The sequence below is a fragment of the Motacilla alba genome, chromosome 5, assembly GCF_015832195.1.
Source record: "Motacilla alba alba isolate MOTALB_02 chromosome 5, Motacilla_alba_V1.0_pri, whole genome shotgun sequence".
Taxonomy (NCBI): domain Eukaryota; kingdom Metazoa; phylum Chordata; class Aves; order Passeriformes; family Motacillidae; genus Motacilla; species Motacilla alba.
In genome coordinates, this window is record NC_052020.1 from 17,312,403 (window position 1) to 17,329,343 (window position 16,941).

Below are 16,941 nucleotides of genomic sequence, written 5' to 3' on the forward strand. Positions count from 1 at the left end.
GCTTCAGCCCAAAGTCCTCAGTACCTGTAAGAGCGGTGGTTTGATTTTTCCCCCTCCCTGAAGCCAAGATTCATCATTTTCAGCAAAAAGAAAGGACAGTATATTTGTTCAGTGCTGAAGCCCCTGGGACTCAGAAGACAAGATGAAATGGAAATTTTCTTCTCTTTTTTGTTTTTTACAGGTTTCTATGACCAGTACAGTCCAGATGAGACAAGATGGGTTCTTCAGAGGGGAGGTCCCCTGGTACAGAGCACATACTGGATGTTGCCAAGATGGTACATGCCAGTCATTAGGATGCTAATTGGCCTTGACAGGGCTCTGGTGACTGAAGTGAACATCCACACTGTCACTACCTGGAAGCATTGCTGCAGGGAACAGCTCCAAGGAGCCTAAAGGAAGAAGTGGGTGGGAGGAGGTAGCGAGATGAGGGATGTTTATAGCTCTCTACAGCTGTCTGCATCACGTATTTAAACAAGGGGGAAAATAATTCTGTCTTTCTACACTGCGCTGATAAAAAATTCCACTAAAAATCACTTTGGGTAATTTACATTTAAATGGACTTTGCACAAAAGTGGATTATTTTGCTGATCATGTTTACAGTTCCTTCCCTGCTCCCGTTTCCCAGGACTCCATGACTCTTGTCTCCTGCACCATCTTTTCTTTCTGTCTCCCAACCGAGCCAATTAAAATACCAAAAATAAATTAACTTGTCAGATTTCCCCACCACCAACTCTCTCCTACTGCTCTATTCCTGTCAGAGCTTTACCTCATCTTGAAAAATTCTGGTGTGTTGATTGTTTTTGTTTATTTGCCTAGGTGGCCAGATTTGTCATCTATGAACTAGATTTATAGCACTTTTAAAGCAGAGAATCAAAAGTTTCTGAACAGCTTATGGGTGACCATTACCAGTTTTGACTGGACAACATAGGGCTGGGAAAGCACCAAAGGGAAGGTGCAAACCTGAGACTAGATTATCTGCAAATTTTAGAGAAGCCTGAGAGTTATCAAAATTTGGATTGCCCAAAAAAAACGCTATCTGAAGGTGTGTTTCGCACTTAAATGCAAATAACCAACAACGCTGACTGACTGAACCAGTGACTTGGTGGCCTAAATGTGACAAGTTAGCTGCATCCTTTAAGAGACCAGATGTGAACAAGACAACTCTGCTAGTGAGATGCCAGAATCACAGAATTTCTAGGTTGGAAGAGACCTTTAAAATCATTGAGTCCAACCCATGTTCCAAGACCTCAACTAGATCATGGCACCAAGTGCCACATCCAGTCTTTTTTTAAACACATCCAGGGATGGTGACTCCACCACCTCCCTGGGCAGATGATTCCAGTATTTGACCAAACACTTAAAACACTGGTCTGCAACCCTGAATCACAGGGCTGGCATTTCAGGCCCTGAGCATGTCAGATGAAACCAGAGAAGCTACAACCACATTTAATCTATGACAAAAGAAAGGGTGATCTGGAATAATATTCCCAAACAAATAAAAAGTGTTTTTCCTTACAGCCACAATCAGCTGTCTACATTTCTTAATCCCTCACTACCAGAATACCTTGGCAACCCAAAGTATTATCTCCCTAGAACTTCAGGGGATCCCAACCAGAACCAAAGCAGCTGGTGAGATCCCCTCTCCACACCAGAAAACTACCCAGGTCTTCCTACACAGCCTATTATGCCCCACATATGTCAGTTCTGTGGTCTAAAAATCTGCAGTGGATGAGAAGATCCTGGCAGAAATTATTTGAGAGCTTCAACATGTGAAGATGATGAAAAATATCTGCAAAGCAGGTAGGTTATCCCTCCTCCCTTTGCATGCCAGGACAATTCTGAGCCTTCTAAAACATGCGTACAATGAGATTGTGTCAAGGCCATATGACTACAGTGAGGAGGGGAGGGAAAGGGAGAAAAGTAATGTGGAAACTACCTTCAGTTACTGGAACTCCTTCAGTGTCTCCTAAATGACAGCAGAACACAGAGGGAAGGAAAAGAAAGGGGAGCAGGGGGCAGGATGCAAAGCTCCACACGCTGTGTTTTGTATTGGCATTGGAGGAATAAATTTTCTTCTTGACACAGTTTGCAGTGCAAGAAGACAAAGAACGGTGGGGAAGAGACATAGAGGTGCAAATCAGCTGGGATTTCCTCTTCTGTGGCATGAGCTGGGGGAATGGAACTCCATTGTCACCCTCTCTGCTCACCTAAACCCTTGCCAGCAAGCCTCAGCACAACTCCTCGCAGATGGACCGGACACAGCCAGAGGGATCCTGTGGAGCCACAGAATTTGTGTCTCTCTGCTGCATGCCAGACCTCCTCTATACAAAACACATGACTCGGGAGCCTGTGCTTCCTTATTGTCACTTCCATCAAGCCCCTGCAACCAGCTTTGCTTTCCTCTCCTCTGTAAACAGGTTTGATGCCTTCATAAAATGGATGTATTAGTCATGAACCAAAAACCAAAAAGTTACTGGGAAGGGAAGCAATACTCAATGTACCACAGTCAATAAAAGACAGAAGGAAAGAAAAATATTAGCTGGAGAGTTCCAAGAAGGTTAGGGTTACAAAGAAGCAAAATATTGGCTCTGACACAGAAAAAAGCTCTTCTGAATACTAATGTGTTCCACACAGCGACACAGAAGCTATACTTACCTCAAAGGAGATTAAGTAATATATAGCAACACCTGAGGAAAGGGAGGAAGGTAGAAAAGAAAGGCAAGCAAGCATAAACACAAAGAGACTAAGGCACCTGAAGTCTTTTTTCATATAGCTTCTTTTCCTGCACAGGGGAGATTTATATCTTTTCCTCGGAAATTCAGCATTCAGGAAAGTGGACTTAGTATAACTCCATAATAATACCCTCTTTTCCAGGCCCCAGGAAACTATAATACTGATTTACTGGTCAAAGAAATAAATGTGCCTCAGAGTTCCATACAAGGTCTTTCTGAAGTTAATCCAGCTCTAAGATGGATAAGCAAAAGTGGAAAAATACCGCAGAAAGTATTTGTGTAGATAAAAGGAGCTTTCTAAAGGCCAGTGTTCCTGTCATGATGGAATAATTTTCATTCTCTAGATAAAGAGCTGGAGAATAAAAGTAGAGAAAGTTACAGCACACAACCAGCTCCCTGGGCACCAGGATGTGTTTGCCAGCTGGGAACTACACTTCAGTGAAAATGCCTGATCAGTTACATTTAAAACTGGATATATTTCATACAGGATTCATTTCAGCAAATGTTGACATCAACATCTGACACTACAGTCAGTGGAGAGAAACAGTCACCTGCAGGACAGGATTCATCTGTTTCTAAAGCAGCTGGCTGAAGCAGGGTCAGATGAACTATGTTCTAAAATATCTCCTTCCCTTTCCTGTCTGGAAGGAGAGCCCATATAAGTCAGTCAGAGGCAGACAGCTGGGCTACAGGCATCTGAAGCTAATGGTGGACTCAAAGCATCAAAAATGACTGCAGAGATGAGATTCAAGTACACACATGGTGTGGGCAGCAATTAATCCACTTCTCACTATGACGACTGGAAACCTTACTCTGGAGAATACAAATATAAGTCTCAGGCTTCTATGCAATCTGTGTTACCATTTAAAATGGTCAAGATGCAGTCCTTATAGTTGTAGATATAGCTTTGGAAATGCAAGGAAAATGCAAGTGGAAGCAACACTATTCCTGAGCCTACAGATTGATACAAATAGATCTTAGTGATGCTCACGAGAATCGTAGGAAAATTCACAAGACTGACAGTTTTGAATTATACTCCCTTAGATTCATGTCATCAGAGCTGTCCATCAGTTCCTAATCCTGGGTTTAAATGCAGATTCCAGGAGCAGAGGGGAAGATAAGCCCCAGATTTCTGCTACAACAACCTTTTTTTAAAGTGAACAAGGCAAATGAGTCCTTAAATAGAACTTGATGATGTAGACTGCAAACATCCTAATATACAGCCCGGCAGAAGAGCTCATACAGCCCCAACTGACGAGCTCATAACAGAAGTTGAACCCTCCCTAAGCTGTTCCCTTATCTCTCTCCTGGCAGGTGCTGAACTGCCCCATAACACAGATGGGTGGGAGGAGGTTGTAAGAACAATCCACATAGCCCAGAGCTCCTCTCCCTGTTCAACTGCAAGAGGTTCTCTGGGAAAAGCACAGGCAGGACTGTGTCACCTTCACCAAGTCACCAGCAGCCTACTGCACATTGCTCTCTTTCTCCAGGTGCTACTCAGGGAAAGCAGCAACCTGTGGGCAAGGATGTTTCCCAAGCTTCACACCTGGGAAACAATTACAGCTACTCTACACAGACCGAGGAGTGCACTGTGAATGCACAAAGTACAGCTCTCACCCTGAACTGTTCCCTCCACCTGGAAGGGCTGGGCACAGCCAGGATGAAGTCTCTGTTTAGGCAGGAGCATTTACTGACACAGTGATCAGTTATCCCACATGGGCTGAAGCCTCTAAGATCAGGAACCCTTTCTTGTCCTGCAGTTGCACAATGCCTACCCAGAATGAGCTGCCACCTGGGGCTGGTGAACACTGCTGTGGTACAAACAAATAAAATCAGCCTTATTCAGACCAAATTCTAAAGCAGAGGCTGTTTGCCTGCCCACATTCTAGGTTTATACAGAGGGCTTGACTAACCTCTCAACTCAAAGCAGACTAGACACTGACCTTATCTGACAAGAGGAAAAAAAAAACCAAAAAACAAAACATAGCTATGGGGAAGCTGCTTCAGGACTCAAAACCAGTCATTTATTAAAACTGAGAGATTACCTCTCCCAATGAAAGGCAAACTCCACAATCATCTCCCTCCATCACACGTGAGAAACTGTCCAACCTTAACCTCCATTTCAAATGCTAATTACTTGCCAGAATCCTAACCTGAATTTTCCCTAGCTTCCAAGGAGGATAAAAAAATAGATGTGAGAGATCTTCATCTTTCCCTTTCTAAATTTATATGAATTATGTAATTGCACTTTTAAAGGACTAGAGCAAGCAACTAAAAAAGTAATGCAGAATGAACTAACACCACTTGTGACAAAGCAGGAAAAGAATACTTTTTAAAGCAGAAGAGCACTTCCTCTCTCCAGAAAAACGTGAAAAGATAAAGTAGAAGACACTATAATTGCATATGTGAAAAATTATTCAATGACAATGGGATTTATGGCAAGTTACTTTAATTGCTGAGTTTATTATACTCCTTAAATGATGTAAAAGATACCCAGAGAACAAGGATGGCAGTCATCTAAGAGACGGTGTACCCGGTTAAAGACACCTTCTTAAAAAGTTAAAGCTACCTTCTTAACATACATATCTGATAAATTATATACATATCTGATAAATTATATACACATACTGGCAGAGCAATCTAGCAGGAGTGGCTCACAGGCATTTTCTAAAGGCAAAACTTTGTCATTGTGAAAGGATTTATTAATAACTATGAATGAAATAATGATTATCAAAGTTAAATGCCTGAAAGTGTTTTGCCAAAATCATTTACCTCTGGACTAAAACTCCAACAGACAAAGAAAGACCAATTACTTTTCCAATGGCAGGATTTCAGTTTAAATTCAGAAGGCAACTTATATCCATTGGGGTTTGGGGTTTTTTTTAAAGGCATGCGGTATATACTCAATTGATTTTAGGACAGATGTATTTGTGTTACACCTTTAATCAAGACTTTAGAGGAAGGCACTGTGAAGCAGAAGAAAAACAGTCCTTATGCAGAGAGCCACACAACGGTTCCCCAGCAGAAGCTCACAGGAGCAAGATAAATGTTTGTAGCCTCTTCAATAAGCAAAACTACTGCGCTCTAATGTGAGAACAGTGATGTATGACAAACAATGAGCTCCGCCTGCCAGAAACTTTGTGCTTGTTGTTCCAAAAAGGTTAGAAGCCACTAATTCTGAGTATATTACAAGAGACAACGTGGAACAAAAACCAGATATTGGGAGAGCACAAAGAATGAAAATCACAGCCCCCCTGAGCAGCATCCTAAGGAGGAGTACACCCAGCAGTGAGAGTGCTGTCTCGCTAGATCAGGTGGGTTTTGGGAGCACAAGCTAATCTCCACTAGCAGCCCTGTGTTACCATCCCTGTAAGCCCAATGGCTAAGGTGTGAGAGAGAGTGTCTTTAGAAGGGTTTAGCAAGTCCAAGAGCTCAGTGGGGCCAGGCACAGTGTCACTGCCCCCAGTTTAAAGGCAGAGCCAGGGAGCAATCACGCAGTTTGCTCACGGACAGGCAGCACAGCCAGGTAACAAATGCTGACGCTGTGCACAGCAGGCTGTGCCTTGCTGACAACCACATCCTGCCTTTCCTTGGTGCCAGCAGAAGGAAAACAGCACTACACCAAACAGTGGGAGATATCCCTCAAATCTTCATGATATACAAAGCCTGAAGGAATGCACATTACAGAAAGATTTAGTTTGCTGGCATGAAATCAAACGTATAAACCCAAGATTATTCACAAAGATCAAGACAACCTTCAAAGAAGCCAGAAATCCAGGGGGAAGCAAAGTATTTCCAAGCAGTTCCACTTCTCTCACATAAGCCAGGGAATCTCAGAGAGAGGGTCATAAATAATGGACTTTATTTTCATTCTTTGCATATACTCTTGCTGATGCAGTACCTAGTGTCATCTGGAGATGGAAGCTGATAGAGACCCATTTTTGGATACTCAAAAACACCTTAAAAGGGGCTTTTTCTTGAAATCTGAGTGTTTGATTTCTGAAATACAAACTACTTTAATTTACTAATTGCTTTACATAGCCTATGAGTATTAGAGCACTTCGAAGCAAAATCAGATCTGTGATAACAAAAGCCTCTGTAAACTAACAAGGACAGGCATTTCAGGATGCAGTGACTTAAGGCAGCATATTCAAATTAAGGTACCTAGTCAAACATCAAAGCAACCAGCCATTGACAGAACTATCCTTGTACAGAAAGAGTCACCATTACTTGATGTCCTCAAAGCAAGACCAGAGGATTCTGCTCAAATACATATACATACATACATATATATATATATATATGATCATGCTTAAGCCACAGTTAATGGCTAGATGCTGAAATCAGCATTAATGCAAGCAGCCCTCACACACTTATTGTGAGTTGTTCTGGTCACAGCAAAATTCAAAGACCATTTACTGAATTGAGATCAGGGGCATGGAAGTGCTGCTTAGACTAAGAGGCCTATCTCAGGAAAGTTGGACTTGTTTAAGTTGACAAAACACAGCACAATACAGGATAGGATCACTGCCTGCAAACACACCTGAGGAGAGGGAGCTGCAAGAAATGCCAAGAGACATTTAAACCATAGGATTATCTTGGTGCAGAAATGAGAAAAACCAACCACAAACTCTTCTTGGCTGGAGGTCACAGCAATCTCAGTATGAAGTAGCTGTGATCTGGAGCAACTTCCCAGTGGGAGAAGTCAAAGAGGAGAAGAAAGCAGATAAAGAGAGAACCCAAGAGTCTACAGAAAGGGCTCCTGGCCCACATTGATCCCTCAGGAGCAGGGAGTCTTCCCCAGGACTCAGGCTTGGAAAATCAGGTTGTCTTTCTAGGTCTAACCTTACACAGAGAGTTCAATAACTTGGTAACATGCTATCACTGGATGAGAAGGGTTTGCATGTTTTGGGGCAGGTTTCCGGTGTATTTCTAAAACAGGAAAGTTTTTATTTTCTTTAGACACAAAGACAACTTCTGGTTTTCATCAGCTCTCCTACAGTGTGGGAGAACACACAGCAGGAGTAAAACATTGCAAGAAGAGATAATTTAGGATCTAATCTTGAGTAACGTGTGCAGTCAGACAGGACAGCATGAAGAGCTCTACACCTCACCACCACAGGTGAACTTCACAGATGTTTCACTGTCAAGATCGTTCAGCTGTTATCAACAGAGGGAGGGAGAACTAGAAAATACTGGAGAATCAACATCAAAGTGCAAGAGATTCAGGGAACAGCAATGCTCTGCACTGGCTCCTGGGTTATCATTCAGTCTCAAAGTATGAAATATTTATCCTTCCTTCTACAAATCTGATCCACAGGCCCTGGATTCAGCCACCCTTACTGCAGCACACTGAAGTCAGTAACCACAGAAGTTAAAGCCAAAGTCACATCTACCTAGAAAGGAAATTGTTGGAGCTGCTCTTGCTCTCTCTGCTTCAGAAGCAGTTTACCACAAACCATCAAAACACAGACACCAGGAGTCAGGAGAGCTGGATTACCCTCCTGACAGTTTGCCCCAGGAAAAAGTCATAAGCTTTCCATAACCACTTCATTGTCTCCAACACCCTCACTCACCCCCTCTGTACACAAAGCTTCCCCTCTTTGGGAAGTGTAAAGACACTCTTCTGTGCTCAGAACTGTAACATAAAAACAAAATCATGTGTTAATGATATTTAAACTGATTTAATGAAATAGCTTCAATTCCACCCTTCCTTCCTCCCAACTCCACCCTCTCCTTCGAGAGGGAAATTTGTTTTGGTTAATATGGAAGAGAAAAAAGCAAGTTAAAAATAGCCTACTTTTGCCTTAAAGCTATGAATAAACAGCCTGAAACAGGAATGCAGTTTATCTGCCCACCAAATTCCTACACTGTTTTCTTGTTCTGCTTTCCAAAACATTTTTTTAAGGATCAAACATGGAGACTTAGATCTGCAGAATCAGTGGTATCCCAGAACTGCCTGCTCCTATGCTAGGAAGATAACTGGTTTTGGAATGAGGAGGAATGGTTTGAAACGGAATGAACCAAAGATATCATCTAGGACTGTTAAGTGCTAGAATATTTGAGCAAATCTCCTGGCATCAGAGGAATCAATATGAAAAAAATTGAGAAAAATCCACCAAGAGAACAGAAAAAGCCTTTCTCATTTCCCTTTAACTGTGCAACAGACAAACTGCATTATCTCCTAAAAATCTACCTTGCCAGTAAAAAGCACTCACACTGTTATCCCTATCTTAGACCCAAGTCACATCTGTCCCTGACAACAACAGCTGTCAACACTGAAAGAGCAGGGTGATCAGCCAGCCTTTTCACCCTGGGCTGGAAGCCAAAGCAAGGGTGGCTTATGTATTTGCAGTGCAAAACCAAACAAACTCTTTATTCTGTTCCCTGTGCCATGCCATTAGCAAGCAAGCCGATCAGCTCCAGGGAGTATCCTTGATATCTGAATATTTGAACCCAAACCTAATTTGCCCCTATTTCCATTCCACTGTATCACCAGTGAGCTCCAGGTAATGCCACAGGAGCCACGTGTACTATCCCACCAATGCAGGCAGAAGCCTCCTGGCAGAGTCACCTTTCATTCCCAGTTTCCCATAGCATGAGGCATCAGAGCAGGCTGCCCTGGAGTGCCACAGACACTGCTATGATACCTGACAGGAGCTACATCTTAGGAAAGGAAACCACTCCCTCCTCTTACAGCAGATGAACCCTCTGGAAGGAGAAAGGAAATGTCTCACTTTCATCTCCGAGTTCAGAGGGAATGTTTTATAGCTGTCAAACCTATAAAGATCTTATTCATTCATACATCAGGGACAGCAAATATTCTGAGGTAGGCTGTACAGCCATGAAATAACCACGTTCTGAAAAGGACTTTGCCTGGTGACATTTGGAAAGCAAGGTGAAATATTTTACTATGACCTTAAAGTAAATACTTAAAGCCAGCATGCAACAGGCAGGCCAGAGGAGTTCAGCAGATGAGGCTACACAAGGCAAAGCCACATGAGGAACATGGTAGCACCTGCTAGTGAAATCCCAGGTGAGGAGTGTGAACCCAAGCTAACACCTGGTGTCCCAGGACCAAGCAAGCACTTTCACTCAGAGAAGCAAGACATCCTCAGTGATCAGAGTGGGACAGTGGACACTGAGATCTCACACTCACACACCAACATCACAGCCATCATACACAACCCTGCATTCCCCATCCACATACAGTGCTCATCTTCTCACCTTGACTGCTAAAAACACTTCGGGGATACTATTTAGGCTGTGCAGAAATATTAGAGAAAGACATCCTGGTTACACATCATGTTACTTCTTCAACCACTCTACTGGAGCATTCACTGGCTCTATGTTTACCCTCAGTTCCCACCCAACATGAACAGTGTCCTTTAAAAGACAGGAAACCGAGACTAAATCATATTACTAAATTCTCAGAGGGGATCTGTAAGCAGATCATGGAGCTGAAACTGGACTTGCAGAGCTCTAAAACAGCTACCAGACGAGATCTTTCCAACAGACACATCTGCCAGCATTCACTTGGGCAGCTTGTCCAGAAAGTCTGATGGCTCAACAAAGGAACAATGAAGTGAGAGCAAAAAGTCCAGATTGCTGTGGGTTAAGAAAGAAAATGCATCAGAGCAGGGCTACCAGTACCCACTCTGCATCCAGCATTGCACCAGGGCTGACCTGCTCTGCACAGAGCCCTGCTCAAGCAGCTACAACTGCAGAGTTCTGCCTTCTCAAGGATGCAGTAGCCGAATGTTGTAGTACATAAATGTCTTTGACATCACTCATCTGCAACCTCATCCCTCTGTTGTCAGCTAGTTTTAACTGGAGGTGGCTTCCCTGGTTTCAAGAGGGATTCAGCTTTCCCAAGGCACTGTAAAGAATGAGAAGGAAGTAGACACTGAGTCAAGAGAAACAGAGAACAGATGACATGTGCAGAAACAATCCTGCTAAAAAAATCCACTTAAAGGAAATGAGCCAAGGATGCTTCTTATCAGAAACACAAAAAAGTCTCAGGCTCCTTTAGAGCACTCAGCTCAGTGCATCTCAGACTGTACATATAGCCACTGCCCTCAATGACATGCCTTTACAGCAACTCTCTTAAGAAAACACCCACAATCACTACAGATGATTTGTCAGGAATACTAACTGATATAAGCAAGAATGTCTTTGCCTCAGCCAGTAGATTCTGCCAGTTATGTACCCACAAACCAAGAAACTGCTCCACTGAGCAGTGCTCTCCTTCATCCAATACACCAGCACCAAGTGTTTTGAACTTGGGTGCAGAGATGGGAACGGAATTCAAAGAGTTAAAAAATCTTGGTTGCAATTTTCAGGAAGAACAGTGGTAATGCAAGGTACAACCATGGCCCTGATCAATATTCCTAATACAGAAAGTATGCATCTCCAGGCATGTCTGCAGCACTGGAAGCAGTCTTCCAGCTGAGCAGTTGTTTTTTTCCTTCAACTCAGCGTCACTTTTAACTACTCTTGATTAAAACTATTACTTTCACTCAATATTCAATTTCTGACAGGCAATATTCTCTGCATATGTTGCAAGCTGGCTCCTTACAGGCAAAATACAAGAGCTCCCTAGAAGCAAATTTTCTTATTTTGTAAGTCATGTATAATTTACACATCTGCAATATTGACACAGGCTAGAAATATACATCGTGCCAAATCATTTGCTAAAAGCTTTCCACCGATTTGAGGGCATTTTCCTCTTAAGGCATTGTTCCTCTTGTTACTGCTATTAGTTCTCAGGAGAATCTATTACCTGAGTACAATTAATTCCTGTACACTCAACTTCACAACTGAAAATCCAGACCATGTCAACATTCAATGCCATTTAACTGTACAAGTGTCTGACAGCCCCTTAAGCACTCACAGGGGTTTTTTTTGTTCATTTAGTCCTCAAGTTTTCATCAAAACAACACTTCCACATGCATAGATGTGCTCCCACCATTCTGGTCTTGCAGATGGATTCCACACAGGAATTCAGAAGATAATTCAGCTCTTCCAACCAGGGTAAATATTGTCAGAATTGGCTGAAAACTGGAGATGGCCTTGCAAGCAATTGTTATCATTGTTATGTAAAATACTGAACTCACCTGATTATGTTTTACTGAGTTATTAGCAGAAGAGAATTATTGACAAAAGAATCACAGGCAAGTTATATGTTACATGGACATTCACAGACAGCTGGCAGGATTAGGGAAGCATTTTCTTCATTTCCTTTATGTGGAAACTAAAAGGGGGAATAAGGATTTTCAAGAGTTTTCGTTCGGTTTCCAAATAGCACTGAATTAGGTAGCTCTCTTGCACTGCAGAGAAAATTCCATTATCTCATTTTAAGAGTATATCTAGGTAAAGACACTCCAGCACTGAGTCACTCTCTATTTTCACCTGCCATGCCCATGACTAGATGTCACACAGGTATGATGTGTTTCTGGCACTCTGAACAAGTTTAATCTTCTTTACTCAAGTAATATTTAAATTTAAAAATGGGGGGAAAAAAAAGTAAGTTTTTCTTTCTGAAGCTGTTCTCAGGAACAAAATATTTTGTCCAATTCTCATCCTGGCTATTGGACGAATAACCAGAACACTCATCCAAAGCACATAGTCTTTGATCATTTCCCTCACAAGGTATGCAGCTGGCCAGGAGAATTTGCAACTATGAGCTTCAAGTATGAGATTTGGAGGGGATGAGAAGGGTATGTATTCCTTTGGCTTGGGATTCATAAATCAAAGCTTTTTGCAGTAGCAAGTGAACTGACAAAGTATAAATAGAGAAATAGATAATTATCACAGATTACAGCTAACAAATCCTCACTGGAGGAAACAGTGTGTGCAGGAGAAACTCACTGTAACTGGGGTTTTGCAGGTGACAGAAGATGCAATTGGAAGGAGCTCTTGATCTCCCACAGCAGTAACAGCTGGCCCCTTCAGTGATGCCACTGCAAGACACAAAACAGATTCATGAGTAAAACAGGCAGGTGGTCATTAGGAGTCACTTCAGGAACAAACTTTTCAATCCAATATTACTGTTATCCCCTTCACCTCACCTCTCCACTTCCCCACACATTCTCCAACCTCAATGGCGATTGTTACTAAAATGAAACTTGGGCCACCAAATAAACATTAAGTTACTGAAGAAAATCTCTTGCACATTTTCAATACAGAATTTTAAAAAAAATTAAAAAGAGATGATTTTATCAGTGACTCCACTTACAAACTAGTAATGTGAGAGTGAAGATGCAATGGCAAGAGAATAAGGCACACTGGACATGCACAGAAAAGTCCAGGTAAAGGGTGTCTACAGAACAGCAGGCTGTGACTTACAGTCCACCAGCAGCACAAGAAACAAGCTTTGTGGTCCCAAGGAACAATGCACAGAAAGCATTCAGAAGAGAGTGTGGTTTCTGTTTCCTATATAGGGAAAAGGTCATGGCAAGAAAAAGTGAAATTGGTAAATACTTGTAAACCTTCAAGTTTCTGAGGCTGAAAAATGCCAAGGAAACCAGCTTAGCTTTTTGGAAGCAGTTTATGCAATAAACACCCACAACTAAAAAGCATCTTCTGCTGGGAGTGGTAAAATTTCACCAAGTGATGCTGCATAGGGAAAAGCGAGTATATAGCTATGCTCAAATGCATAGAAACATTTAAATGCATAATCAGCCAATGCATAACAGGTTAGTTCTACCTACAAAAGCAGCAGTAAGGTCAGAGCCGCAGCCAAAACCTTTTGAGAAGAACAATCCCTTCCTTCTCCATGGCAGCTTTATAGCTGATAATGAAGTACACCACTGTTTTGTGCCACAAGATTTTTGCTAGTGTCTACAATTCCTCAGCATTAAGTTGGGAACTGCAGATAGATTTTATAGTTAAGTACAGTGGAATTAATCACCATAAATTATGTAGGGTTAAAAAGCCAACCTCTAAAAAATAACTGTTCCATCCCTGCTGACCACACACAGCTAAGACTGTGCTTTATCTACCCACTTGAAAGACATTAGGTCTGTAGATCAACTGTGCCTGGCTTGCCATAGTTTAACTCCTACCTTTTTTGCTGTTGTTTGTCTAGTTTTTTTGATCTTGTTATTTAAGGTGTTTAATGACACTAATTTCCAGATGGTCCAGAAATCTAACACCAGCAAGTAGGCGACATCCCTGTTACATGCAGGAGTGCCACTGTCTGATATTTTACTTTTATATAAATCAAGCTCGCCCTGAAGAAGCATCAGCAATGCATTCACTAAGCATTGCTTTATTTTGATTTTTTCTAAAAACAAAGAACTATGGAAGTTTCAAGTGTTTCTTGAGAAGAATGAGCTGCCTGATGACTTTTCAATTTTTTTTTTCCCTAAACTTGACAAATACCAGGAGCAACATCACCTTTTAAGGCAAAAGGCATCCGAACGCAAAATCCTGCTTTTAAGCCAGAGTGACTCATAACAGCAAAGATTCTTCCTATAAAAACAAACTCAATCATGAAGTAAGAACAAGCTAGAAGCTCTAGTAATAACAAATCAAACAAATCCTTTTTTCTCCGTGACTTTTGTGGACTGATATTGGCTGGTTCAAGCAGGTGCTCTTGGCAGCTGCAAAAAAAGAAAACAAGCTAGGCAGACCACTGGCCTGACCCAGCCTTATCGTTCATTTGCATCCCTAGAGAGTGCAGTAAACACGAGCACAGATGCACAGGAACACACTGCACGCCTTATCTTCTCTATACGAATGCAGGAGGAAGTTTGTATCTACACTGCAGCCACACGTGCTTTCAACAGAGCTAAGGAGCAGCTCAAGAGATAAGGCAGAGAAGACGCAGGAGCATGCACACAACACTGCCTGCAGCAAGCCTGGGTAGTTGTGTACAGCCTGATGCTTTAAGTTTTAGCTTTAGCAAGTTCTCCTCATATTTTTGTCAGACAAAACAATCCTTTTCCAGCCCAAGAACCAAGAACACCATTGCAGCTTCAGGCCCAACAAGTATAAACACCAGCAAATTGAGGAGAGCAGTCTGGGAGGATAGGACTTCTCAACCTGAAGCTGTAATTGGACATCTAACCCCAACATGTAGATGGACCAAAACTTAATAAAAGTGCAAAAACTCATGACCATCTTGGGTGTAGCCATGGCTGGGCTCTTGTAGTGCCCAAGGTGTATCCTTTGAAGGCCTTTTAAAAAATACCTACTTTATTCCTTTAACACTGTCTAGCCTCTGTTCTAGGTAGCCTCTCAAGGCATCAAACCCAGTACCACCACATCTTCATCATGCCCATAAAACAATGTTAATAAAGCCATGTGAGGCAGGGCTGATCAGACTGCAGCCCTGCCTCCTGGAACAGAGGCGCTCACTGCCGTCAGAAGAGGCAGTGCTACACTCATGAGAGGACAGGACTTCTGTAGGCTGCACCTAAATCTACCCAGGTCTAGAAGACATCCACCAGCAGAGAGTTCCAGGGCTCCACTTCCTACTCCACAGATGACCTGCTGTACAACCCCAGGCAAAACATTTTGTCTGCTTTTGTCCTGCCTTTACTCTCAGGCTGGGTTCTTTTCTGTCTCTTCTTTTGACCAGGAATCTTCTTTTACAGGATATCCATATCTAGTTATCCTGGGCTGCTGAGCACAATGTGGCCTCTAAACTAAGTGTAGTAACAGAAACCTCATCTTCAGTGGAACTCCAATTAGAGCTACAAGGCCCCCCTCCAAACCAGCTACTCCAGACATCCTGCTCCAGAGACCAGAGGCATGTTTTCAATCTTTCTGTCCTGGCTTGTTTCAAATGCTTCCAGGCTCTTTGGCATGTCCCACACCACCTGGAGTCCATCTAAAGAAAACTCCCTGACATCTGCCAACTATTTAAAGTTTGGGTTTTTTTCCAGGCCAACTTCACAAGTTCTTAGTGGGGGAAGATACAGCTTAAAAAGAGCAGGTGAATTGAGTCCTAATGTCAAATTAGGAAGATACAGCTTAAAAAGAGCAGGTGAATTGAGTCCTAATGTCAAATTCAGTCTGATCAAAAAATCTGCCATAGAGAGCTCAGCTTTCCAGGAACTTGGACACTCTGAGTTAGATGAAAGTCCTGCTCTCCAGTTTTCTTGCTTTGAAATACCTATACTCAACTCTTCCATTCCTCCCTTGGCATTCCTGTCAAATACAGAGATCAAGGTGACTTCCTCCTGTCACACAGGACAGTTTTTCCTTAGGGCTTGTATTTATCCACACACTGGTCAAGGAACCTGGTCTCTAGATGCAGGACACCTCTCACTGCTGTAGTACTTTCTAGAGCTTGCTGCTACCTCAGAGCATCACACAATGGTTTGGTTGGAACAGACCTTAAAAATCATCTTGTCCAACCCCCCTTCCATGGACAGATTCACCTTCCATTAGACCAGCCAGCCCAAAGCCCCATCCATCCTGGCCTTGAACACTTGCAGGGATGAGGCAGCCATAAGTTCTCTAGACAACCTGTTCCACTGTCTAATCATCATCATTCTTCCAAATACCTAATGGAAATCTACCCTCTTCCACTTTAAAACCATTGCACCTCATTCTATCACTACACTCCCTCTTCATCTTTGCTGTTGACCCGCTAAGTACCAGAAAGCTCCTATAAAATCTTCCAGGCTGAACAACCCCAACACTCCCAGCCTGTCCTCAAAGGAGACATGCCCCAAGCCTCTGGTCATTTCTGTGGCCTTCCTCTGGACCCATTCCAACAGATCCACATCTTTCTGTGTTGGTGGGCCCAGAGCTGGATGCAGGTGGAGTGTCATTAGAGCGGAGCAGAGGGGAAGGAGCACCTCCCTGACCTGCTGGCCATGCTGCTTTGGATGCAGCCCAGGATACACTTGGTTTTCTGGGGTGGAAGCAGACATTGTTGGGCCATATTACTTTTTTTCATCCACCAGTACCCTGCCACGCCCTTCTCCTTAGAGCTGCTCTCAACCCACTGTTGCCCAGTCTGTATTTGTGCTTGGGATTGCCCCCAGCCACATGCAGGACCTTGTGCTTGACCTTGGAACTTCATGAGGTTTGCACAGGCCCATCTCTCCAGCTTGTCCTTGTCCACTGAGTGGTCCAGCCATCAAATTAATTTCTCTCTATTTAAGAGCCAAGGACATTACGTGAGACACTAACAAATGCTTTGCACACGTCCAGGCAGATGACATCTGTCACCCTGCCCTCATCTACCACC

General features: G+C 42.8%; 1 protein-coding gene across 5 annotated transcripts in view; it reads right to left on the minus strand.

Annotated features, from left to right (window-relative positions):
- Positions 1-16,941, minus strand: part of TSPAN4 (tetraspanin 4) — a 415,376-nt gene that overhangs the window by 334,210 nt on the left and 64,225 nt on the right. For 4 of the 5 annotated variants that reach the window (XM_038139111.1, XM_038139116.1, XM_038139113.1 and 1 more), the window contains one exon: positions 12,603-12,694. The exons of the other annotated variant lie outside the window; for it this stretch is intronic. The gene's annotated coding sequence lies outside the window, so the exon portion shown is untranslated. The remainder of the gene's footprint in view (positions 1-12,602; positions 12,695-16,941) is intronic. 5 annotated transcript variants of the gene reach the window in all.